At 42.7% G+C, this 16,388-nt stretch overlaps 1 pseudogene; it reads right to left on the reverse strand.

Annotated features, from left to right (window-relative positions):
* Positions 1-357: 357 nt before the first annotated feature.
* LOC126956089 (cytochrome c oxidase subunit 7A-related protein, mitochondrial-like) lies at positions 358-9,345 on the reverse strand (annotated as a pseudogene).
* Positions 9,346-16,388: the final 7,043 nt, after the last annotated feature.

Here is a 16,388-nt window from a genome sequence, read left to right on the forward strand (position 1 = left end):
TTCTTCTTGCAATAATGTTAAGTAAGCCATCCAAGTAAAAAAAAAAAAAAAATTAACAGAAACAATGAAAAATGAAAAATCACGCTGGGCAAGGTGGCTCATTCTTGTAATCCCAGCACTCTGGGAGGCCGAGGCAGGAGGATCACCTGAGGTCAGGAGTTTGAGACCAGCCTGCCCAACATGGCGAAACCCTGTCTTTACTAAAAAATACAAAAACTAGCTGGGTGTGGTAGCGGGCTCCTGTACTCCCAGCTACTTGGGAGACTGAGGCTGGAGAATGGCTTGAACCCAGGAGGCGGAGGTTGCAGTGAGCCACGATGGCGCCACTGCAGTCCCGCCTGGGCAACAGAGTGAGACTCCATCTCAAAAAAAAAGAAAAAGGAAAAAGGAAAATTCAAAGGGTTAACACCAAAAAGCAAACTAGTCCTCTGCAACCTAACTAACTCCTTAGTTTTGGGGCTGAAGGCATGTAGAGGGCAATCAGGTAGTAGATGGTCCCTCCCACAGTTCAGCCCCATGGCTGTCCCGTAAAGCATTTGGTCAGGCAGGCCTTGTTTCAGGTGGATGGTCACACTGTCAGATTTCTGGAAAACTTCTGCAGTTCTAGAACTTTGTTTTTCCCAGCAGATTCACATGCAGTGGAATTGAAGGTCAGTTTAGTTGGTGTGGCAAACATGATATAGGTGGTGCTTCTGTGAAAACCACAGACTTGGCTGGGCACGGTGGCTCACACCTGTAATCCCAGCACTTTGGGAGGCCGAGGCAGGTGGATCACCTGAGGTCAGGAGTTCGAGCCCAGCCTGGCCAACATGGTGAAACCCTGTCTCTACTAAAAATACAAAAAATTAGCCAGGGATGGTGGCGGGTGCCTGTAATCTCAGCTACTTGGGAGACTGAGGCAGGAGAATTGCTTGAACCCGGGAGGCGGAGGTTGCAGTGACCCAAGTTTACACCACTGCACTCCAGCCTGGACAACAAGAGCGAAGCTCCATGAAGAAAGGAAGGAAGGAAGGAAGGAGGGAGGGAGGGAGGGAGAGAGGGAGGGAGGGGAGGAGAGGGGAGGGAGGAGATGGGAGAGGGGAGGGGATGGGGGAGAGAAGGTGTAGGGGACGGGAAGGGGAGGGGAGGGGAAGGGGAGGAGAGGGGGAGGGGAGGGGGAGGGGAGGGCAGGGGAGGGGAAGGGGAGGGGACGGGAAGGGGAGGGGAGGGGAAGGGAAACTACAGGCTTTAATCCCTGCGGGCTTTAGGCCTTCGAAGCCCATGCTCGCACCAACTTCTGCTTGAAGCCACTAAATTTGTAGTGCAAGATGCCCAGGGCCTGGCTTCCAGCATCTGCTGCCTGAGCAGCTGCCTTTTGTCTTATTTTTCAGTTGGTTTAAGACTTACTCAGACAGGGAAGAAGAATGTTATTTATTAGATCTTTTCAAAACAAAAAAACTACGACAATAATATCTTCAATTGTTGCCAAGTCTCTATTCCTCCCACCCTGCAATAGGCTGTTGGGCTTTGGGATTGTGTTTAAAGGATTTAGCTGAAGACAAAACTTCTTGCTACCTCTGGATCTTGGCAATCAATACTATGCTCAGGCAGATACAACAGATAACAGAATTATTATTTATAATAGCCACTACCATTTATTGAATGGTAGGAATACTCCCTGCCTTGTGTTACATGCTTTACACACTTAGTTCATGCTAACAAAAGCATGATATTCTCATCCCCATTAGACAAGTGAGGAAACTGAGGCTCAGAGAGGTTCTCTAACATCCAGATTCACACCATCAACGGTGGCCTGGTCAGGATTCACACTTAGGTTAAGGCCCCCAGAAAACCCATGCTCTTAACCACTTGGCATTGGTGCAGGCAGCCCTGTGGGTTCTTCTGTGAGGGGTAAGAAGAGGAACAGGTCAGAGGGAGTGAGGACTACCCACATCCCCACAACACTTAGCCCTGGGCATTGCCCTAGGGTCAGAGCCCAGCCACTATCTTTATCTTTCCAGAGGCTGCCTTGACAGCATCGATGTGGTTGAAAGGGATCTGAGAGAGGTTTTATTTTTGTTTCTATTTTTTGAGATAAAATTCACATAACATAAATTTCACCATTTTAAATGGTACAACTTAGTGGCATTTAGTACACTCACAATGCTGTGCAACCACCACCTCTATCTAGTTCCAAAACCTTTACATCACCCTTAAAGGAAGCCCCATCAGGTCAGCACTCCCCATTGCACCTTCTCCCCAGCTTCTCGAAACCACTAAGCTGCTTTCTGTCTCTACGGATTTACGTCTTCCGGATATTACATATAAATGGAATCTCCTCCAGGAGATTTCTCATAGGCACATAGTTGAGAGCTACTCATTTTATAGATAGGGGATGAATTCCCAAAGCACAGGCTGGAGATAATTCACCTTTTCATGCCTACCCTGACTTCCCATTTTGCTATTGTGCTGCCCCTTGGCTGTTGTCTCCTTGACGGGCCAATTTTCTGCCTATACTCACCTCACATCCACTCTAAACAAAACCTACTCAATCAATGAGCTAGGGATTACGTCTTCTCCTGAGCAGATGATGAGGAAATCTCAGTGATTCAATATTTATCCTCTTGGCTTGACAGAATCAAGAGGGTCAAAAATGTGACTGATTTTGATTGGAGGTCAGCAGTCCAAATAGCAACTTCTACCTGAGCACAGGGTCCTCAGTGGACAGGCACATAATTGAACTATCTCCCGCATTGGCCTTCACCCTCAGCATCGGAGCTCTGAACTGTATTACATCTTTATAATAAATTATCTCCTTTTTTTTGAAACTGATTCCGGTACTTCATGTAGTAGCCATGGCAATGAGTATTGAACCTGATTTATCATATTCCTATCTATGAATTCTTTTTCCCTTTTGTTTGGAGAAGGTAGGGGAAATTTTCAGAGCTGCTCAAAATGATACTGCAGGTGCAGAGTGGAAGAGGCAGCCACTCGACCACGGCTGCCTTGTTCGTGCAGAAGAAAGGGAAATGAATCGCACTTATTGGAGCCTTCAGATTCAAGCACATTTTCGCTTTTAATGCTTTCGGCAATTATGTGGAGCAGCTGTGTTACGGTCCCACTTTGCAGATACAAAAAAACAAGGCTCAGCTGGTAAATAGATTCAGAACCAGGTATGAATCCCTCATGATTCCAAAACCTCTTTCCTTTACAACCCAGGGCCTGAGGATCACAAAGAATAAAAGGCACTTTCCTCTTCCTAGAGTTTACACCTTTTTTTTTGTTTTTCATAGAGTCTCCCTCTGTCACCCAGGCTGCAGTGCAATGGTGCAATCTTGGCTCACTGCAACCTCTGTCTCCCGGATTCAAGCAATTATCCTGCCTCAGCCTCCCAAGCAGCTGGGATTACAGGTGTGCACCACCACGCCCAGCTAATTTTTTGTTTTTTTAGTAGAGATGGGGTTTTGCCATATGGCTGGTCTCCAACTCCTGACCTCAGGTGATCTGCCTATCTTGGCCTCCCAAAGTACTGGGATAACAGGCGTAAGCCACCGTGCTTAGCCATAGAGTTTACACTTCTATTGCTGTCACAGCTACCAACTTCCAGGAGCATGTATTCTTTTTATTTTTTTCATGGTGGAAGAGACAAGATTTTATTCTATTGAAGCCAATAACAAACAAGACTATCTTAGATCTTGGGTCTCAGACAGAACTGAGTGTTTAAGAAGAGTGCAGGAGAAGGTGGAGAAAGTGGTCCTCTTCAGCCTGGGTTCTTCTTCCTCTTGCTCCTGCCACAATGTCAGAATCAAGGGCTGGCTGAGTAACTCCCGCCATCTCTCAAAGCTGCCTTCCCCGCCACCTCCTGGCAGAGCAGTGAACTGACACAGACCTAGATTCCAGTCCTGACTCTCTGCGTCTCCCTCATCTGCAAGGTGAGGATGATGCTAGTACCTACTTCATATACATCCTTAATCCCACCACATCCCCCATATCCATTCTCCCCTGCTTCCCTTTCAGTAATTAAAAAACCCCAAGCTGTAGTTGGACACATTGCCATCCAGCTAAAGACTACATTTCCCAAGCTTTCTTGCAGCCAGGTGTGTCCATGTGACCAGGTTCTGGCCAATTAGCATTACCAAATAAAATACAGGATGAAGGGTTAAATTTGAATTTCAGATAAACAACTAATAATCTTTTAGTATGAGTATGTCCCAAATTAAAAGTCCAATACTTTTGTGTGTGTGTGTGTGAGATTGAGTCTTGCTCTATCACCCATGCTGGAGTACAGTGGTGTGATCTCGGCTCACTACAAGCTCCGCCTCCCGTGTTCATGCCATTCTCCTGCCTCAGCCTCCCGAGTAGCTGGGATTACAGGTGCATGCCACCACACTCGGCCAATTTTTGTATTTTTAGTAGAGACAGGGTTTCACCATGTCGGCCAGGCTAGCCTCGAACTCCTGACCTCAAATGATCCACCCACCTCGGCCTCCCAAAGTGCTGGGAGCCACTGTGCCTGGCCCAATAATTTTTTAGTATAAGTATGCCCCATTTGTACAAAAAAGTATGGTTATTGAAATTCAAATTTAACTGGGTGTACTGCATTTTTATATGCCAAATCTGACAACCCTATGGCTAATGAAATATAAGAGAAAGTAATGTCTATAACTCCAAGGCCATGCCCTTAAGACTAGGGGGCATGCCCTCATTTCCCTTTGCTCTTCCTGCTGGCTGCAACACAATTACCAAGGGTGGCGTGCATCATCTTTGACCCTATCCACTGCAGCAGTGCTCTGGGACATACACAGTGCATCAGCTGAATACAAGGAGCCCAGGCTCTAGAATAACATAGGGAAATATTGCTGCTCTGCTCTACAGAACCACTCACTAGCCCAGACTTGTATATCTGAGAGAAAAATTAACTTCTGCCTCATTAAAGCCACTATTATTTTGTTCTATATTAAGGCAGCTAGACCAATATCCAAATGAATGCAAAATTATAAATGAATTATGGTAATTTGGGTGCCCGGTACATCAGAAAGCCTCAAGAAATGTTTATTTCCTCTTCTTTTTAACGGAGTCGTCCCCTCTTTACCAAATTTCACAGCCCTGTTTTAAACTAATTCGACATCCTTTTTTTTTTTTTTTTTTTTTTTTGAGACAGGGTCTCACTCTGTCACCCAGACTGAAGTACAATGGCACAATCATAGTTGATTGCAGCCTCCACCTCCACCTCCTGGGCTCAAACAATCCTCCCACCTGAGCCTCCCGAGTAGCTGGGACTACAGACGTGCACTACCACGCCTAGCTATATTTTTAAATTTTTTGTAGAGAAGGGGTCTTACTATGCTGTCCAGTCTGGTCTCCAACTTCTAGCCTCAAGCAATCTTCCCGCCTCAGCCTACCAGCTGGCATCCTCTTCCTTTATCAGCAGCTCCTGAAAGCCCTGTTTGTTTCAAAGCACCAGAGTGAGGCTAGAGGACTTCAGTTGCAAGCTGAACTTCCTACTTGATATTTTATATCTACTTTGTTGCCTGCCTTCCCCAAGGAAAGGTAAGCTCTATGAGGACAGGGAGTTTGTCTCTTTTGTTCAAGGCTGTGCTCCCAGGACCTCAAACAGGACCTAACAATTAGAAGGGACTGGATAAATATGTTTGAATAAATAAATAGATACGGCTATGGAGATACACCAGGATCACCAAGCCAGGAAGACTTCATCAATGGCTTCCTCCATAGGGTGACAAGAAAAGTAACCAAACTGCTATGTGTATGATTATGCTGATGATTCACTAGAGAAAACTCCACGCTTTTGGTGTAAAGCCTGACTCCTTATTGAGATGGAAATCTCTACCAGGTAAGAAGTAACATTTCCAGAAAATGTTAGAACTGAAGGGATCTGAAGTCCAAGCCCCAGAGCAGGAAACAGAGAGAGAATGGAGTCATGCCCACCATAGCAACTGATATCTGCAATGGACATTTTACCTTACAAAGCATTTTCACATCCTTCTCAGTTGACCCTCACCATGATTCTGCCAGGCTAGTGGGGGTAATATTGGTATAGTTAAAATTATACTTAAATACAATTGTTAGCCTACTGAACTGTGAACTTAAAAATGGTTAAGATGATACGTTTTAAGTTATAGGTATTTTACCACAATTAAAAATACAAGTTATTATATATATTACATATATTACATATATAAACAAAGTTGTGGCTAATAATCATATATATTATGTATGTTATATATAATATATATAAATTATGTATGTTATATATAATATATATAAATTATATATTATATATAATATATGTGTTATATATTATATATGTTATATATTATATATACATATTTATATATAAATATATATATATGCTATATATATAATTATTAGCCACAACTTTGTTTTGCAGATAAACCAAGTAAAGCTCAGGGAGGCTTTGACTTTTAAATGTCACACAGCTAGGGACTAGGGAAGCTAGTCTTAACATTGGGACCTTTTTTTTTTTTTTTTTTTTTTTTTTTTTGAGACGGAGTCTGGCTCTGTTACCCAGGCTGGAGTGCAGTGGTGCAATCACGGCTCACGCAGCCTCAACCTCCCAGACTCAATTGATCCTTCCACCTCAGCCTCTGGGTAGCTGGGACTACGGGCACGCACCACCACACCCAGCTAATTTTTGTACTTTTTGTAGAGACGGCATTTCGCCATGTTGGCCAGGCTTACACTGGGACTCCTGAGTCAAGTCTTGCATATCCTCCCCAAGGGAGAGGGAACCTTCATTGCACAAACAACTTTCACTCCACAACATGCCAAGAACCAACCTGAACCTAGAGGATCAGGGCCCCAGGTTTTCCAAGGATTCCAAAGTGCTTAATGCAGCACAGCTGCTCGTCAATCTTGGTTACCGTGATACCATGCAGAGGGGTGGCTAATCCAACAGACAACAGTTCAATACAGACTGTGTGCCATTTATTCTCATTTTGTAGCAATTAATTTGCTTGGGGACCAAGTGTGCTCAATGGTTACATTAACATCCAAAGTCAAATTAAACATTTATGCATCTTTTATCTCATTTCCAAAAGGATAAATCCTGCCAGTGTCTGCAAAAGATATTTTCATTGACGTTGTTTATCTGTTCCACTTGATTCAAGATTACACTTGAGAAACAAGAACTAACATACCATAGTGTTTTTATATAGCAGTGGTGACTAAAAGGGGCCAGATATTAAAAAATATCTAGCCTCGGGCTGGGCTTGGTGGCTTATGCCTGTGATCCCAGCACTTTGGGAGGCTGAGGCGGGCAGATCACCTAAGGTCGGGAGTTCAAGACCAGCCTGACCAACATGGAGAAACCCCATCTCTGCTAAAAACACAAAATTAGTCGGGCATGCTAGCGCATGCCTGTAATCCCAGCTACTCAGGAGGCTGAGGCAGGAGAATCACTTGAACCTGGGAGGCAGAGGTTGCAGTGAGCCAAGATCATGCCACTGCACTCCAGCGTGGACAATAGGAGCAAAACTCCATCTCAAAAAAAGAAAAATTCTACCCTCAAGATTCTGGTGCCACATAAATGCAGTGTAATATGACATAAAGAATCAGGCCTGATCATTAGGAACTCCATAAAGGCTTCTCAGAAGAATCCCTCTGAGTTTCTTCAGTCTGTATTTAATACAAAGCTTGTGCTAGGGATGGCAGAAGGGTTTCATCTCATGTGCCAGCTTTGTTCAAATGTCAAAATCACTGTTAAGAAAGAGTCTGAGGCCTGATTATAAGAGTCACAGTTATAGCGTGGAGCAAATGTATTACAGTTGTCTGGTTTTTTGTCCTCTGCTGGCTCTCCCACCTCAATTAGATCATGTTTGTCTCTCATCTGAGCTGCCTGATCTTAACTCAGTATCAGGCTTCTAAGGATGTGCATAAAGGTTAACTCTGGAATCAAAGAGACTTGTGTTTGAATCTTAGCTCCATCATTTACCACCTGTATGACCTTGGAGAAGTTACCAAGCCTCTGGTCCTGTTTTCTCATCTCAAAAATAGGGGATAATAATATGCCTACCTCATAGGATTGTTGTGTAAATTAGATGAGACAATATGTGCAAAGCACTGAGCACAGTGCCTGATGTCACTAAGAGTTTAATCAATGGGCTATTAATATGTGTCCCACAATGCCTAGCACTGTCACTCACATAGCATGGTCTCAGTAAGCGTTTCTTAGCAGTTAGCTCAAGATCCTGAGAATGAGCGATCTCTAGTTTTTTGTTGCATTTTGTTCAGTGCTAGCTAGTATTTATTGGGCACATGCTATATTCTAGGCACTGTTTCAAGTGTTGTATATGTATTAATTTATTTATTCCTCTACAATCCAATAGTTCTATTGGTGGGGAGAAAAGAAATGCATATTCAGGCAGTCCGGCTCCCACACATCTGCCCTCTTGACCACTGTTTTCACTGTCTCTGCCAAGGAGCAGCTGTCACTTCTTTTGTAATAAGAAAGACAAAATGAAACAGTTTTCTTAAATGAGCTGGGCATGGTGACATGCACCTTTAGTCCCAGCTGCTTGAGAGACTGAGACCGGAGGATCCCTTGAGCCCGAGAAGTCAAGATAAGGCCCCTACACTCCAGCCTGGGTGAAAAAGTGGTATCCTGTATCTTAAGATTTTATTTAAAAATCAGATTTTAAATACGCATTTGTTGAACAATTGTCAACTCCTATGTGAATCTCTAAGAACCTCAAGATTGAGAGACTGACATTCCTTTTAATTCAAAAATTGTTATGGAGAGCAAAAAATGTAAGGCATTGGGCAAGATGCTATGGGAAATAAAAGAAACAGAGGAAATACTGTCTTCTCTTTAAGAGCCTGTAGATGTAGAAGGTGAATTATTATTGTTAATAGCTGACAGTCATTTAGGGCTTATATGTTCCCAGTCACTGTGCTAAAAGCTTTACCTACATTATCTCATTTAATTCTCATAGCAAATGGATTAGAACGGTGCAGTCGATATCCCCATTGTGTGAATGAGGAAACCAAAGCCTTCAAAGGTTCGTGACTTGCTTGGGATTCCAAGAAGGAACATTTGTATAGGCTAAATGGCACATGGCTGCCACAGGCAACAATTCTATCCATCTTTCTTTTCCCCACTGTGTCTTGAAGAGCAGGGAACCTGAGAGGTGTCTGAAATCCTCCTGGTGAAATGAATACCGACTTTGTAATATACTCCCCTCACTAAATATCAGTGCATTTACCAGACACTAAATTTTAAATGCAGGCACCTGAAGAGCTAGTGCGTTCTAAAGAATCCCACTCCCTGAGTTTATGGGCCTCTTCTTACCTCTCTTCCACTAACGCCTCTTTTTCCACCTTCAGCATTTGGACATGGGGCTAGATGGAGAGGAAACTATCTCCCTGCTTTTGTTTGCTAATTCCCAATTTCAAGATGTTCTATTATGCCTGATGTATGGCCTGACAGGGCTCATTCTAGTCCACGACGCTGAGCTTGTAAAATGCACAGGGGAAAATTTACTAACGATTGCGTTCGTCTTAATGCACTGTAGGGAATTTTTTAAGTGAAAAAGGCTCAATAAGCAGGGACCTTTTAAACAGCCAATTATGAATAACAATCGCTTGTTGACTGAGTGCAGTAGATCTTCCAGCTCATTCGGTTTTCATCTAATTAAATCTCTCATTTCCACGGACGGCATGCTGTACAAGCTCATGTTTGCCTTTGTCGGCAGGAGATAATCAATAGGAGAAATGTAGATGCATTTCAGCATTTATTAGCAGCTCAATTGGAAACTGTTTTATTTTAATAACATCCTTCTCTTCGTTCTGTTCAGGGTAAATCGACAGCTTTGATGAATAATAGACAACAGAAAATTGGTTTATATTATCCCATTGAGAAGCAAAGAAATCGGAGAATGAAAGAAAGCTCAGAGAGAAATTGAAAAATACTTTAAAACTGAATTTTCTTTGTTATAAAAAAGGAAAAACAAACAAAAATGCTTTCCATTCACTCTAAAAGATTATTAAAACAACTTGACTTCAGCCTACCAAGAAAATGACAGTAAACTCTTACTTTCTGAAGCTTTTCACCCCTTTTACTTGCATCTGACATTTAATTATTCTTCATTAATTTCCACAGGAGTGAGAACAACATGGATTAGAAAGGGAAGAACCTGGTGCAAAATACTATTTGTTCACCAGAAATGAACTCAAATATCCAAATGTTCACATTCTCAAATGGTGGACACACTGGTAGGAATAGGAAGTCTTAAGAACAAACATGGGCGGTCCACTATAATGAGTTAGGTATTGATTTTTATTTTGTTTCAGAGACAGGGTCTCACTCTGTCACCCAGGTTGGAGTGCAGTGGTGCCATCTCAGCGCACTGCAGCCTCAACCTCCTGGACTTAAGCAATCCTCCCACCTCAGCCTCCTGAGTAGCTAGGACTGCAGGCATATGCTATCATGCCTGGCTAATTTTTATATTTTTTGTAAAGATGACGATTTGCCATGCTGCCTAGACTATCCTCGAACTCCTGGGCTCAAGTGATCTGTCAGCCTTAGCCTCCCAAATTGTTGGGATCACAGGCATGATCTACTGAGCTGGTCATGATGAGTTATTCATAAGAGTTCTCTGCACACCTTCATTGATGGAATTCAAACTGACCAGAAGACTTTTCTTCCGAAATCCTGGCTGAAATATTCAACTGTGACTATCAGGCATCTCAAATTTAATATCTAAAAATTTTTATGTTTTATCACAATGAGGTACCATTTACATGCGTTAGGATAATTATTAAAGAAAAACAAAATTCTAAGTGTTGGCAAGAAGGTGGAGAAAACAGAACATTTGTGCACTGCTAACGGGAATATAAAATGGTACAACACTGTGGAAAATGGTGTGGTGATTCCTCAAAAAATTAAATGTAGATGCATAGATGGTCAAAGGGTACAAAGTTTCAGCTTGACAGGAAGAGTGAGTTTTTGAGATCTATTGCACACCATGGTGATTATAGTTAATAATAATGCAATGTATATTTTTAAATTGCTAAGTGAGTGGGTTTTAAATGTTTAAAGCACACATACACACAAAAATAAGTATGTGAGATGATGGATATGTGTATTAGCTTGATTTAATCATCCCATAATGCACACATATAAGAAAACACCACATTGTGCTGCATAAGTATATACAACTATTATTTGTCAATTTTTTATTTGTGTTTTTGTTTTGTTTTGCTTTATTTTGTTTTGTTTGAGACAGAGTTTCGCTCTATCGCCCAGGCTGGAGTGCAGTGGCGTGATCTCGACTCACTGCATGCTCCGCCTCCCAGGTTCACGCCATTCTCCTGCCTCAGCCTCCCGAGTAGCTGGGACTACAGGCGCCTGCCGCCACGCCCGGCTAATTTTTTTTGTATTTTAGTAGAGACGGGGTTTCACCGTGTTAGCCAGGATGGTCTCGATCTCCTGACCTCGTGATCAGCCCGTCTCAGCCTCCAAAGTGCTGGGATTACAGGCATGAGCCACCGCGCCCGGCCAATTTTTTATTTTTTCTGAGACAAGTCTTGCTCTGTCACCAGGCTGGAGTGCAGTGGCACGATCTCGACTCACTGCAACCTCCGCCTCCCAGGTTCAAGTGATTCTCCTGCCTCAGCCTCCCGAGTAGCTGGGACTACCGGCTCGCGCCACCATGCCCAGCTAATTTTTATATTTTTAGTAGAGACGGGGTTTCACCATGTTGGCCAGGATGGCCTCAATCTCTTGACCTCGTGATCTGCCTGCCTTGGCCTCCCAAAGTGCTGCGATTACAGGCGTAAGCCACCACGCCCAGCCTATTTGTCAATTTTTAAAATTAAATTAAATTTTAAAATTAAGCATAAATATTACATATAATTCAGCAATCCCACTTCTGGGTAAATACCCAAAAGAAGTGGAAGCAGGGGATCAAACAGACATTCGTTCACCCATATTCATAGCAGCATTATTCACAATAGCCAAGAGGTGGCAGCCATTGAAAGTTCATTTATGGATGAATAAGTAAGAAAACTGTGATATGTACATGCAATGAAACATCACACAGCCTTTAAAAGGAAGGAAATCCTGTAATATACTACAACTAGGAATAACCTTGAGAACATTATGCTAAGTGAAATAAGCCAGTCATAAAATGACAAATAATGTATGATTCCACTTATGTGGGGCATCTAAAGCATCCAAGTTCATAGAACAGGAAGTAGAGACAGGGAGAGAAGAGGAATAAGGAGTTATTTAATGGGTACAGAGTTTCAGTTGGAAAAGATGGTAAAGTTCTGGAAATGGACAGTTAATGAAGGATGCACAACAAATGCAACAGAACTGTACACTTAGAAATGGTTAAAATGGCAAGGATCTTTTTTCCCTTTTTTTTTTTTTTTTTTTTTTTGGTGGATATGGGGGTCTTACTATGTTACTCAGGCTGGTCTTGAACTCCTGGCTTAAGTGATCCTCCTGCCTCAGCCTCCGAAAATGCTGGGATTACAGATGTAAGCCATTGCATCTGGTCTAAAATGGTAAATTTTATGTTATGTTCATTTTACCACAATAAACGAATCTGAGTATTTTAATCTCCAGATCTAGTTGTCCTCTGATGCTTCCCACCTCAGCATACTGCACATCCGTTCACCCTGCACTCAAGCCAGAGATCTGGGAACCTGCCCTGATACCTCTGCACTCCTGCCCACCCCCAGTCAGTGCTACTGCCTAAATGAATTTCCAGTCAGTCTACTTCCTGTCATCCCCTACCGTCTCCCTGGTCCAAGGGACAGTCGTTTCTTACCTGAATTCTTTTTTTTTTTTTTTTTTTTTTTGAGACGGAGTTTCGCTCTTGTCCCCCAGGCTGGAGTGCAATGACGGGATCTCGGCTCACCGCAACCTCTGCCTCCTGGGTTCAAGTGATTCTCCTGCCTAGCCTCCCGAGTAGTTGGGATTACAAGCGCCTGCCACCACACCCAGCTAATTCTTTGTATTTTTAGTAGAGACAGGGCTTCGCTATATTGACCAGGCTGGTCTCAAACATCTGACTTCGTGAACCACCCGCCTCAGCATCCCAAAATGCTGGGATTACAAGCATGAGCTACCACACCTGGCCAACCTGAATTCTTAAATGGCCTCCTACCTGGTTTCTGACATCAGCTCAGGCCCCACTCCTCACAGGCCATTGTCTACCAGAGACCAGACTGAGCTTTTACAGACATCAACCAGGCACTGCCACTCCCCAATTTCAAAGATTCCTTTTACACTTAGAGTGAAATCTGGACTCCTCTCCAAGACCACCTGTCGCAGAAGTCGGTTGACCTATTCGTACCTTGTGCCGCATCTTCCCCGACTCTGTGTTTCCGTGCTTCTCCATACACTCTGCTTTAGTTTCTCCAGTGAACTAGGTCATCTTCATTTGGGGCCTTTGCTCATGGCACTGCCTTTGCCTGGAATATTCTCCCCTAATCGATTTCCTGGCTAATCTCTCCTTTGACTTCAGGCCTCAGCAAAAATGGCCCTTCCTCAAAGGGCCCATCACAGATGCCACATTGATGAAAGAGTCCCCCTGCTATCCTCCCAAGCCCTCCCTTCTTTTCTTCCATGGTACTTTTTACATGTCTATATTTGTATATTCCTCCCTAGCCAGTGAATTGTCAGATTCCTGAGGATGGCAACCATGCCTATCTTAATATTCCCAGCACCTAGAACAATATCTGGTGCATAGTAGCACTCAAACATTCACTGGGTGAATGAATATGTAAAGAAATGCATGTTATTTTAGATCACCCAAACAATAAAAACAGAAAGCCTTCCTTTAACCAGATAGCCTCCACCTTTTACTTTCTTAGGTACACAGACAGGCCTCTGGACAGTTATCTGAAACTGGCTCTACGTACACTATTCCATACGTCCTGTCATAACCACTTAATGTTGGTCATATACACTCAAAGGTCCTCTTGCAAAAGGGCCTCACTTTTCCTGAGATGGGGATAAGAGTGATGCTTGTCAAAGACAAGGTAATTGCTTGAGTTGTTTCCTGCAATGATATAAATCTGTTGACGAGTGCCACACAGCTGTTGCTGTTCCTTGGTTTTTAATGGCATGCTGCCTTCTGTATTAGTGAACAAATTCCTTGAAACAACATGAGATTGGCAATATGGATGGAATATCAAATTAGGACTATGGTTGCCAAGCACTCTGGAGCGGTCCTGATTCCCTACCTAAGCAGTAACAACAAAGCCCCCAGCTCCTTCCACAGTTCTTCCACCCTTCTGCAAGAGAGGTTCCCCTAGGTAACACTCCAACAAACAGTACTTGGGTAATGACCAATGCTACAGTGATTATTATTGTTATTATGGACTCTCTTTTATTTTCATTTAATTAGTAATTATTTTAAATTACATGGCTGAAGAGCTGCTACAATGGGTGTTTCCTGGCAGTCAGTAGCTAATTCTCCATCAATGCAGAAATATGGGCTATTTTGAGTTCAGCCATTACAGTCTATAGTGATGAACACCTCTCAGGGCCATATGGTGTAGTCTAAACCCAGTGTCTTTTCACAACAGTAGTTTTGCTTCTATTACCATTAAAGAGAAACATGTAAAAACTGTTCTCTCTAGACAGACCTCCTATGCTGGCAGCCTCTTGAGTATCTGAGAGGAGGAAACCAAACTATTCTGCAACATAGATCAGTGTTCAGTCCTTTCTGTGTTCCCCCTCATGAATGCTAAAGTTCACAGCTAATATTTAATTGCCTATAAAATGCACACCTCTTCTGTTGGGGTTGATACCTAACAAATCTGGCAGTAATGCAGGGGTGAAATCTCAAATCTGGGTGACTCATAATCTGGCAGTAATACAGAGGTGAAATTTGGATGGTAGTGTATGAACATGAAAAAGACTGGATAACACACTCTGTTTTTGCATTTTAAACATTTAGGGATAGTCCTATTTCTACAAATAAATTTGCTGTCTTCAAATCATTGACTCCAGAGAATGAGTAAGATGAGCCTGGAACATCTTTTTAAGTCATAAAGTAAGGTAGTGCTCAATGATGGAGAAACATACAAAGGACACAGGAACTAATTTGAAGTGGCGCCCACTGGCCAAATATGGGAAATTTTGACCATTAAAATAAATAATGACAGTAACAGATTACAATCCATTAAATAAAGCACCCATGAATCCATACCGATAAGAATAAATGAATAAATACATGAGAGGAGAAAGCTTTTCTTCATAGTAGAAAGACAACTAATAGATGAAGAAGGAATGATAACAGAAAATCAACATTTGGCAACCTCATTGTAATAATTCAGTCAAGAAAAATCAATGGATGCTAAAACTCTAGTCAGTGAAAAGTTGATGAGGAAATAGATATCTACAGAGTCTCAAAGTCTCTCCTCACAAGATCCTTATTAATTACAAAGAGAGTAAAGAATAATTTTACAGTAGACACCTGGGAGATGCCAGCCTAATAAGTAATCGAGTGAAAAAACCAGCAACCAAATAGACATCGTGTGCTACCCAGTGGGTTGCAATGAAAAAAATACAGCTCTGTGACATTCTTACCAAAATGCACACCCTAGGTCTAACCAGGAGGACACAGGACAAGACCAAATAGAGGAAGATTCTACAAAATGACTGGTCTATAATCTTCACCCCTGTCTAGGCCATGAAAGCCAGGAAAAGGCTGAGGAACAATGCCAGGTTGGAAGAAACTAGAGAAAAGGACAACTGGCTGCAAAGCTGATGAAACTTTGGATAGGATCCTTTGCCATCAGGAGTGTTACTGGGACTATTAGCAAAACGTTAATGGCACCTCTAGACGAAGGGTATGCCAAAGTTCTATATACTGTTCTTACAACTTGCCTAAGAGTTTGAAACTGTTTCAAAAGAAATTTTTTTTTTTTTTTTTTTTTTTTTTTGAGATGGAGTCTCTCTCTGTCACCCAGTCTAGAGTGCAGTGGCACAGTCTCAGCTCACTGCAACCACTGCCCCCTCCAGGTTCAAGCAATTGTCCTGCGTCAGCCTCCCAAGTAGCTGGGACTACACGGGTGCACCACCACGCCCGGCTAATTTTTGTATTTTTAGTAGAGACAGGGTTTCGCCATGTTGGCCAGTCTGATCTCGAACTCCTGACCTCACATGATCCACCTGCCTTGGCCTCCCAAAGTGCTTGGATTACAGGCATAAGTTACCGCACCCAGCCTCAAAAGAAATCATTTTTCTTTAAATGCGCTCTTCCAATTTCCTTGAAACAGGTAACCTTTCTATTTTTCTCTTTAATAGTGGTATGGCTGTAGGAAATAGCTGTTTTTCATTATTATAAGAAAAGCTGCATCAGCACAATAAAGAATGGCACCTGACACATGACCTCAGTCTTAGGGACACC

The sequence above is a fragment of the Macaca thibetana genome, chromosome 6, assembly GCF_024542745.1.
Source record: "Macaca thibetana thibetana isolate TM-01 chromosome 6, ASM2454274v1, whole genome shotgun sequence".
Classification (NCBI taxonomy): domain Eukaryota; kingdom Metazoa; phylum Chordata; class Mammalia; order Primates; family Cercopithecidae; genus Macaca; species Macaca thibetana.